The sequence below is a fragment of the Camponotus floridanus genome, unplaced genomic scaffold (genome assembly GCF_003227725.1).
Source record: "Camponotus floridanus strain SB8 unplaced genomic scaffold, Cflo_v7.5 scaffold142, whole genome shotgun sequence".
Classification (NCBI taxonomy): domain Eukaryota; kingdom Metazoa; phylum Arthropoda; class Insecta; order Hymenoptera; family Formicidae; genus Camponotus; species Camponotus floridanus.
In genome coordinates, this window is record NW_020229262.1 from 601,396 (window position 1) to 612,765 (window position 11,370).

Consider the following 11,370-nt stretch of genomic DNA (forward strand, 5'->3'; position numbering starts at 1 on the left):
TAATAAGATAACAAAGTAATAACTTTAATTTTACTTTTTCACTATTACTTTCACAAAAGTTCGTTGAGCGATGAAAATCGTCCAAATATGAAATAAACATATAAAAAAATTAATAAAAAAATATTTAAAATTATACCTCTGAAAAAATTTCTTTTCCCAAAATTTGGTGCTAAATGTTACATGTTGCAATCTCTTACACGTGGATTTAAAATTCATGATATCCTCCATATTAATGTTCTTATTTTCCAAAATTGTAGCAATTATTTCATCTGGCAAATGTGTTACCGTAGTCATCGTAAAAAATTGACAAAATAGCTCGCAACCGATATTATTTATTTTCGCACCATTAATTTCGTTTATATACTTATACACGATATATGTACGAATATGTGCGCATAAATTTTACTTCAACTTGTAACACGTCTATGCACGTCGGATGCACTTCGTTGAATGTTGCACGTGGTTCAGACTAAAGGTGCATTTTCTTTGGAAATAAGTCACAGCATTTGCTTTACCAATCAGAACAAAAAGGATGTCCGTCCTGATTGGTCAAAAAAGTTAAGCCAGCAGCAGGTACGTGTAACAAATTTTGGAAAGAATTTCTGGACTATCTGTTTTCCTTTTTGGAGATGTATAATTTTACGATCTTATTTTAATGTTATTTTAAAGAAATTATTTGCCTTTTTCATCGTTATTTATATATATGCGCTGAGCAAGAACGAGAGAGAGAACATATTTTTCTTATTAGGGTTATAATCGTATCGAATTCTTTTTGCTCTTAATTTTATAATTTTAATATTTGTTACAGTATTATATTATATTTATTATAATTAAAAATTTAAGAATAATTAGATAAACAAATGAATCATGTACAATCGCAAAATATAGCGATATAGATATAGATATATATATAGCGAAGAACCTTCGAAGTAATATAATGTCAATATTCGCAGCTCGGCTTTACATAATATAAACTATACGATAAAAATTTTCAATTTTAATTTATAAATATAATAAAACTTCTTTTGAAATCTATATTCAATCTTGTTGTATCGTTTCTTATATCATTCTTTATACAATTTTTCTCCTCAATATAGATGAGGGAAAATTTTATTTTTTTTACAAACAAATACTTTGTACTCATTTATAGGTTTAGAATAATATTATTTTTTTAAATTTTAATTATAATTTTTTCCAGCGACCCTCATTATACCGACACGCATTTTAAAATTTGCGATACATCGAACGTTGGCGTGCACGATGGACAGCATTATCATCTTGTAATACACACTTATTCACACTTGTATACACACACACACACACACACACACACACACACACACATACACACACACACACACACACACACACACACACACATCTTACAAAAATATTCTGTCGGCTGATAACCTTTTGTACAACTACAAATATTAAAAAATAATTATTTGTACATGTGTATACAGATATATATATATATATATATATATATATATATATATATATATATGTATATATGTATATATGTATATATATATATATATGTACATGTATATATGTATATATATATATATATATATATATATATATATATATACAGGGTTGGGCAAAAGTCCGGAAACGGTCAAATATCTCGAAAAGGATCAATTATAGCGAAAAATTGTAAATAGCAAAGTTGTAGGGCTTAAAAAAATGTACCTAATGATGACTAAAAATTTTACTTTGAGTGGAGGACGAAGATCATATAAAAGTCAAATTGAATTTTTTAAATGGAACCCCCTATTTTTCATTACATATTCTTGTAGCTTATCTCGAGAGCTTTCCAAAACACTATAATTAAGTACCTTTTTATTAAGTACTTTTTGAGTTATAAGGCTTGAAATAATTTCTTAATTTTACATAAACCATAAAATATCTAGTAAACCATTCATTTTTCGATTATCTTACCTTCATACTTTTATGTACAAAATAATGAGAGGAATCAATTGGTGTAAAGAAAACACATAGTTGTTTCTAAGAAAAAATATGTAATTTGCAATTAACAATTCCATGCAACAACTATGTGTTTTCTTTACACCAATTGATTCCTCTCATTATTTTGTACATAAAAGTATGAAGGTAAGATAATCGAAAAATGAATGGTTTACTAGATATTTTATGGTTTATGTAAAATTAAGAAATTATTTCAAGCCTTATAACTCAAAAAGTACTTAATAAAAAGGTACTTAATTATAGTGTTTTGGAAAGCTCTCGAGATAAGCTACAAGAATATGTAATGAAAAATAGGGAGTTCCATTTAAAAAATTCAATTTGACTTTTATATGATCTTCGTCCTCCACTCAAAGTAAAATTTTTAGTCATCATTAGGTACATTTTTTTAAGCCCTACAACTTTGCTATTTACAATTTTTCGCTATAGTTGATCCTTTTCGAAATATTTGACCGTTTCCGGACTTTTGCCCAACCCTGTATATATCTGACAGGTTGAAAAGCTCTGCTGCTAAAATTGTTACTAGCCAATTTAGTTTCCGTATGATTGCCATTATAAAGTTGTCCTCATAACTCAGAAAGCAACATACACCCAGTCTTCTAACTACGCTGTTATATATAATAGGCAATAGAACTTCTTCGTAAAATAAAATCTATATCATCAAATTTTATTAGAGAAAAATTATATTTAACACTTACAAAATATGATACATATATTTGTGAAGTGCATAACAAAGTATTATTACAATTCAATATAATATATAAAAAATAACAGAATTCATATATCCTTCGGGTTCTAATGTTACCAATAATTGATGTAACTGATGATCATCAAACTTAGAAAATATAAATTGATTGAAAGGAATTAGACTCTATATGTATTTAAAAAACACGATAAGAAACGGAGTTGAAAAAATCGCGTTTCATTATTTCCATAAATATAAACAAATAGATGGGAGGGATATCGGTGTGAGGCTGAATAGCTCAGTGGTATAAGAGCAGTCGCTCGGCAAGCGAATAACTCGGGTTCAACTTTCGATTCAGCGACTTCGCCCCAATATTTTTCTCGTCTACATCTCCTCAGACAGGTAAAGAGGGGTTTTTATATAGAATTCTCAAAAATGAGAATCTATATCTTGGTAAATGCACCAAGTAAAACATATGCATATGCCTCGTGCACGTTTAAATTTTCGCGAACAATTAAAATTTACGCATTATCTTCCGCGGTGGTTCTTATTCGCTAGTTTCTTCTCGTGTTGTTTAGAAAATATAATTTCTTAAAGAATACACATAATTTCTTCGGCTTTTATTTCTTGTACAATATCAGCTAGCCATGTATCAATGATTGAGTAAGATACAATTGGTTGAAAATATTGTGCGATAATAGTAATTTGTTTTTTTAAAAGTTGCTTTTTTTAGCATGTGTATAAATTTGATTTGTTTGTACGCTAACCGATACTGTTTTAACCAATGGTAAATTAGGTCGAAATAATATTTAACTGTCAAATTCGAATCGTGACTGAAAATAAAATTTATATATTAATTGTAATATTTACATTAATTTATAATGTTAGCGACAATTTGGTTTATTAAATTTTACCATGATAATTGTACAGAAATAATTATATTTATATCATCTAAGACGAAAACGATAAATTATAGAAAACGATAAATTGTAGAATGTTCAGCTATAGAAATCAGAAATCCATTTAATTCCATTTCTTTGATATCCTTTATGTTATTATAAGACATTAGTGACATATAATGCCGCAATTCTTCGATACAATTTACACCTGCTTCCACATGGTTAACAATTTTCTTCAATGTCTTTTTTCATTTTTTCGTTTTTTCGTTTTTTACGTTTTTCGTTAAAGAAAAAATTATTTTATAAGTGTTATTTGTTTGTAACATTTAATAGTTTTGTTGCATTAATTTATATTGTTTAACGGAAAAATGACGATTTTTTAAATTAACACTGATTTAAATAAGAATGTTGTATGTTTCAATTAACGTATTATTTAAAATAGCCAATAGTATGTGGTATATGTTTTTTCGCTTGCAGTTACGCGACGCACCACTCTTAACTTTTCTCGTATTCAATATTTATCATGAAATGCGTATAAAGGACTAGTATTAAACATGTAAGATCTATAGTATATTTTTTTTTATAGCAGTAGTGCGAGAAAGAAGATGATATTCTCACGGTTCTCTGATTGAGTGCATGTGAGTATCCTCTTTCTGACATATCACTGTTTATCCATTTAATTTCACACAAACTGAATTTAAAATAATTTATTTAATAATCTGGATTCCTTGTTGGGATTCAAAATATTAAACAGATTATTTTGAAATTATACAGATTAAACAGATTATTTTGAAATTATAGAAAAAAAACATTTTCCTCTTTGTATAAATATTTTTAATAGAAAGGGAAAAAATTTGTAGTAAAATATATTTTGATAAATGTATATTTGTAAAAACACATATTAACGCAATAAAGCAATAAACAAAAATAATTTGGCTAAGTCGAGCGTCATAAGGACGCTATTATTGGCCAAGTATTAGCATAATAAATTAGTCATTAATGACAAAATATTGGCAAGACATATTGACCATTAATGGCCCATCATTGATTACCATGTTTGACCGTACATTGTTACTCATTGCTGGACTGAAGTTATTATTCCAGAAAAGTTCTATTGCTGGACCAATCATGGGCGCCATTATCACGCCAATATTGGTGACTTGGCAACCAGTTTTAGGCCAGAATAGGACCGTTAGTAAAATCCTATGAGGGCGATTCCGCTGGCAGACTCGCGGAGGCCATCCATGACATTTTTATATTCCATTATGTTTATTTATTTAATGAAAATTAAAATGACTAATAAATGAATAACATTCAATCGCAAAAGTGGAAAAAACTGACATTAAATTAATATCCAAATATTAATATTAATATAGTTTAATGTTACCGAATAAATTTTACGATCTAAATATTGAATTTTAACTGAAGAATACATTTGAGAATTGAATTTTATTTTTTGATCTTTTTGCATCGATCTTCCCCTTAATAATGATAAGAAATAATCTAATTGTCCTTAATTGTAAACAATAATTGAAACAATATTTGCTATAAGATCAATTTTTGTATGATAAATATTTTATATAATATATAACATATCATTATTAGGTTATAGATTTTGTTGCAAATAGTAAATTATAACTTTATTTAACCTTTAATGCGCCATTGATTGCTAATTTTGAATTTAACGGTATTCTGTGCTAAATTGTTTGAAATATTTAAAATTGTTGTTTTGAAATTAGGCCCTGGACTAAACAAGTTAAGACTAAAGACATATAAAAACTTGGCGTTTCTGAATTATAACTCATAAATTTTTATTAATGACTATTATAAATATATAAAATCAAGATTCACGAATTATATATCTGATATTAAAATTCGCAAATTAGTGTCAGATATTATCAATATGTTAATATGTAAAAATATATGAGTTGCGACCAGGCCATGTCAAGTTTCTGTACTTTGGTTACTTACTTTGGTTTTAACTTCTTTAGTCCCAAACTTACTTGACAAACCTTATAATTATTTTAATAACAATTTCAAATATTTCGATCAATTTGGCAAAGGGCACTTTTAAATTCTTTTAAATTTTAATTTGTAGTAAAGTAAGAATTAAATAATCTTTACTACTTAAAATAAAAATAACATAATAATACTATTTTACAAATCATACAAAATGTTTATCATACAGAAATAAAATTTATTTTAAAAACAAGTTGTTTTTAATAAAAATAAAGTGCGTTTTAATTTTATAATGAAAATTTTTGTAAAATATGTTTATGAATAAGATTGATTTTATGATAAATATTTCTGTTATTTGCCATAAAATCAATCTTATTTATAAATTATAGACCCTCACAAATTAAATTGCTTCTAAGTACATGACTAGTTATAATTATTAATTTAAATTATATAATTAAAAAAAAATTTAAATTATATATTAATATTTAATTTTAATATTTTACTTTTCACAGAATGTTATTTAAGAGAAAAGTATTTAATTTTTAGTTTCTAATTATAGGACATTATTTTCTAAGCATTAACGATAAACAATTTTTTAAGCTTTTTTATTTTACTTGTTGGCACAATTTTGATGTACATACATGGCATATTTAATCTATCTTCATATTTTTTATCTTCTTTTATTGGGATAATATTTTATAAAAGTCTTAAAGAAGACTAGGCAATTAAAAATAAGGGATTTAGTTTAAAAAATGTATGATAAAAAATTTTGTCTTGACCTAAGAATCAAGATCAAACTGAGGAAATAGATTTTTTTAAACCTTACAATCTTTTTTAAACCTTCCTTTTGTTTATTAAATATTTGTTTACAACCTTTACGTTTTTCAAAATATTTCCCAATCTTTTTCTGATAGCTTGTATAGAATACCCTGTAGGAGACATGCATATGCTTAAGTTTAATACATAATATGAGATTGATAAAGTTTATATTCTTGTTTATATTCTTAAATTCTGTAATATATTGCTCATAACGAGCGCTAAATTGAGAATTATTGAGGATAAATTAATGTAGTGGATACTGTTGTGAAAATTCAAGTTAATTCATCAATAAAAAAGTTTGACTAGTTGAAATATGTTCTCACACACACGTGTGTGTGTGTGTGTGTGTGTGTGTGTGTGTGTGTGTGTGTGTGTGTGTGTGTGTGTGTGTGTGTGTATAATGGATATTATTATACACACTACTGATTATAAAATATTTCATGCATCACAGCGATATCAGCTGGATAATTCCTTGCCAAGTATTTATTCGGTACGTAATAATTGCCTTCAAATTTAGTAAAATATCGCCCTATTTCTACATTATTGATCCACTTTGGTGAACATTTTGATACCATATCTAAAATAAAAAAAAATATATTTTTTATATTGTGAGTGTTTAAAAAGATGAAAAATTATATAAAATATATATAATTTATAAAAGAGAATGCTATTAATATTTCATATGTACCTTGTGGTACGTAACACATCATATTATTTTCTGCAAGAATTATATAGTGCGGTTGACAGGTAAATCTGGAATTGTCTAATTCGCAAGTATGATAACTACATAAATGCTGACTGTGCTGTTTTTCGCTCAGAGGATCTAAAGAATTCAAATTGTTATGTACGAATGCACATTGGTAATGCCAACCAATTATCACGCCATCGTGAGGTTCAAATCCAAACGCACACACGCCTGATAAGTGTGTTACGATCATACCAATAGTAAATTTAATTTCTTTCTTTCTTACTCCTAAATGTTCATTTATGACGATGTCAGATCCATCCTATATAAACATAACAAAAGTGTGTATATAATATGTAATAAAATTTAATCAAGGTGACATTGAATTTTTTAATCAAAAACCTCCATTTTTTATTGCATATTCTTGTAGCTTATCTCGAGAGTTTTCCAAATCACAGTTGTTTTCAAGAAAAAATATGTAATTGTTAATTGCAAATTACATATTTTTTCTTCGAAACAATTATGTGTTTTCTTTACACCAATTAATTTCTCTCATTATTTTGTACATAAAAGATAATAAGGTAAGATAATCAAGAAATGAATATTTTACTAGATATTTTATGGTTTATGTGAAATTAAGATATTATTTTAAGCCTCACAAACGTACTTAATGAAAAAATACTTTATTATAGTATTTTAGAAAGCTTTCGAGATAAGCTACAAAAATATAGAATAAAAAAGTTTTATTTAAAAAATTCTAGGTGACTTTTCTCTGACGTTGGTGACGCCATCCAAGGTTAAACTCATAGCGCTAATAAATAGATTTTGAAATACTACAACTTTTACCTGAAGCATTTTTTTCTGTAATACTTAGTTTTCGAGATATTTTGGCGTTCTGGGACATTTTCAAGACTCTATATATATATGTATACGTATACAGAATGTACTAAAATTCGCGAATGGAGAATGCAGTATGATTGTTCGTATTAAAACAAACAATTTCTTCCTCTTGCAAAATTGCGTCTGAACATTACTTTTTGAATGAAAGCAACTTTAAGATAACGAATAAATACTACGAATAAATACTAATTATACTTCAGATTATACAATTGAATCAGGGGCACCACGACATATGTGACATATTTCAGCGTGTACGCTATTTTACTATTTCGCCAAAGGTTTTACAAGACTTATGCATGATCTCTAATACCATTACTTCCAATACAACACGATTTTAAAACATATATTCGAAATACAAACCATCCATTTGTATACACATATTTGTTCTGTAAATATGAATATGAATATGAATATGTTTATTTAACCGGTCCTTTGGAGAATAAAAAAATATTTAGAATGTTTAAGCAATAATTTTGGATCAAAATTATTCGCGTGTTATATAATATACTTATTTTATTTTCAGATTTGTTGCTTCGATGATATGAATTTAAAAAATCTCCTAATATTAAATACGTTATATTAAAAATAATATTTAGATGTCATGCAATATAATTCTTGAAAAACCTTTGGCGAAATATTAAAATAGCGTACACGCTCAAATGCAACATACGCTGTGCGCGCCTGCCCCTGATTCAAGTGTAATCTAAAGCGCTTATTCGTTAATTTAAAATTGTCTTTATTTAAAAAATAATGTTCAGACGCAATTTTGCCAGAGGAAAAAATTGTTTGTTTTGATACGAACAATCATGCTATGCACATATGTTATACATTACCTTTATTGAACGTGTAATATATGTGTATTCATAATTTATATCTATATTTTTAGTATTATCGCTTAAACTGCGTAATAAAAAATGCAACATGTACATCATTTTCCGTTTGTAAGATACTTGCTGCAATTGTGGTTCAATGCAAGGATTTTTGAATTTGTAGAGATCTAATATTAGATTTCGTATTTGCTGAAAAATGATAGATATATATATATAAGCAATATATCAATTACAGAATAAAAATAAAAAAAATTAAATTTTATTTATTGCTTATAGAATATATAGATTCATTGATTAACATATTATTTGTAAAACTTATAATTGATAATTATCTTCATTAAATATCTCCTACTAAGATTAGTAAAAAAAAACCTCTACATAAAAAGTTGCTTACTAATAAGTTATATAACAGATCCAGTGGATACGTAACGCCATATATTATTCTTTCAATGTTCTCGGGATATGGTAGCCACGATTTCTTCTTATAAAAGTATTCTGTTGGCTGATAACCTTTTGTACAACTAAAAATATTAAAAAATAATTATTTGCAGATGTATATACACACATATATATATGTATATATATATATATATATATATATATATATATATCAGATAGGTGGAAAAGCTTTGCAGCTAAAACTTGTTACTAACCAATTTAGTTTCCATATGTTTGCCATTGTAAAGTTATCCTTATAACTCAGAAAGCAACATATACCAAGTCTTCTAGCTACGCTGTTATATATAATAGACAATAGATTTTCTTCGAAAAATAACATCTATATCATCAAATTTTATTAGAGAAAAATTATATTTAACATTTACAAGATATGATACATAATTTGTGAAGTGCATAACAAAGTATTATTACAATTTAATATAATATAAAAAAAATAACTTACAAAATTCATATATTCCTCGAGTTCTAATGTTACCAATAATTGATGAATACCTAAATTAGAAAATATAATTTCTTTAAGAATACACATAATTTCTTCGGCTTCTGTCTGATTCCAGAAGTGATCGTTGATATTGTTATTTCTCCATAAAGTAAATTGCTCAGAAGACGTCAAGAATATAGAATGTGTAGGATATTTATTTTCAAGGCGAGATAATACTTCTTGTACAATATCATCTAGCCATGTATCAATGATTGAGTAAGATACACTTGGTTGTAAATATTGTGCGATAATAGTAATTTGCTTTTCTAAAAGTTTCTTTTCTTTTGGCATGTGTATAAATTTGATTTGCTTATACGCGAATCGATACTGTTTTAACAAATGATAAATTAGGTCGAAATAATATTTAACTGTCAAATTCGAATTGTGACTGAAAATAAAATTTATATATTAATTGTAATATTTACAATAATTTATAATGTTGCATAAAATTTGGTTTATTAAATTTTACCATGATAATTGTGCAGAAATAATTCTATTTATATCATTTAAGACAAAACGATAAATTGTAGAATTTTCAGCTATGGAACGCAGAAGTCCATTCAATTCCATTACTTTGATATCCTGTATGTTATTATAAGACATTAGTAATACATAATGCTGTAGTTCTTCAATACATTTTAGACCTGCTTCCAAATGGTTAACATTTTTCTTCAATCTCTTTTTGTTATGTATTCTTTTCGACAAGGGAAATCTAAAATTCAAAAGTATGTTTTTTGAAAATATGTTAAACAACAAACATCAGGAAATAGACAATTAGACAATTTTTATAGACAATTTTTATAGACAATTTTTATAGACAATTTTTATTTTTCAAAATAAATATATATATATTACATTTTTTAATTATACATATATACAGGATGTATTTTAATTGTGCACCCGGATTAACATCGCAGAAGGTGGTCGAATGAAAAAATATTTTAGACAAAAGTTTATTTTAGACAAATGTTGTATGATTTGGAGAGAACATTAAATTGGTTTATATTTTTTATTATATATTCTTGCACATATATCAAGAGTGTTTTCCAAAACACTATAATAAAAAATTTTTTGTTAAATATTTTTTGAGTTATTTATATTATATTAGTGTAAAAAAAAGACATAATTAATGATATTTTATTATAGTATTTTGGAAAGCCCTCAAGATGAGCTACAAGAATATAAAATACAAAATAGAGAGCAAGGTAATTTATCGAGTTTTCTGGACCCCATAGGATTTTCAAGAAACAAGATTGAGCTCAATATGATCTCAGCACGTTCACTCAAGGTCATTATCACAAATGTCCTCTTCTGAATGCTATAACCTTTATCGAAAATATATTTAATAATATTTAATTTAATGATTTTTGGGCACCATATATATTGTATAATCTTGATCCTTGCTAACAATAAGAATAAATTTTATTTTGTTTTTTAAAGTACATGCGTGAACACAGTGAGTTCCGCCCTCTCTCTCCTCTACGGTGAGACACTATTTCAGAAAGATATAAAATCAACTCAAATTTATTTCTAATTAAAAGCTATAATTCAGTTTGAATTACGTTATATAATCGTTGTATGGCGTAAAATTATGTTCTAAAATCATTAAACACTTTTTGTTGACAACTTAATAAACAACTAGCGCGAGCTAAAACTGTTATAACATT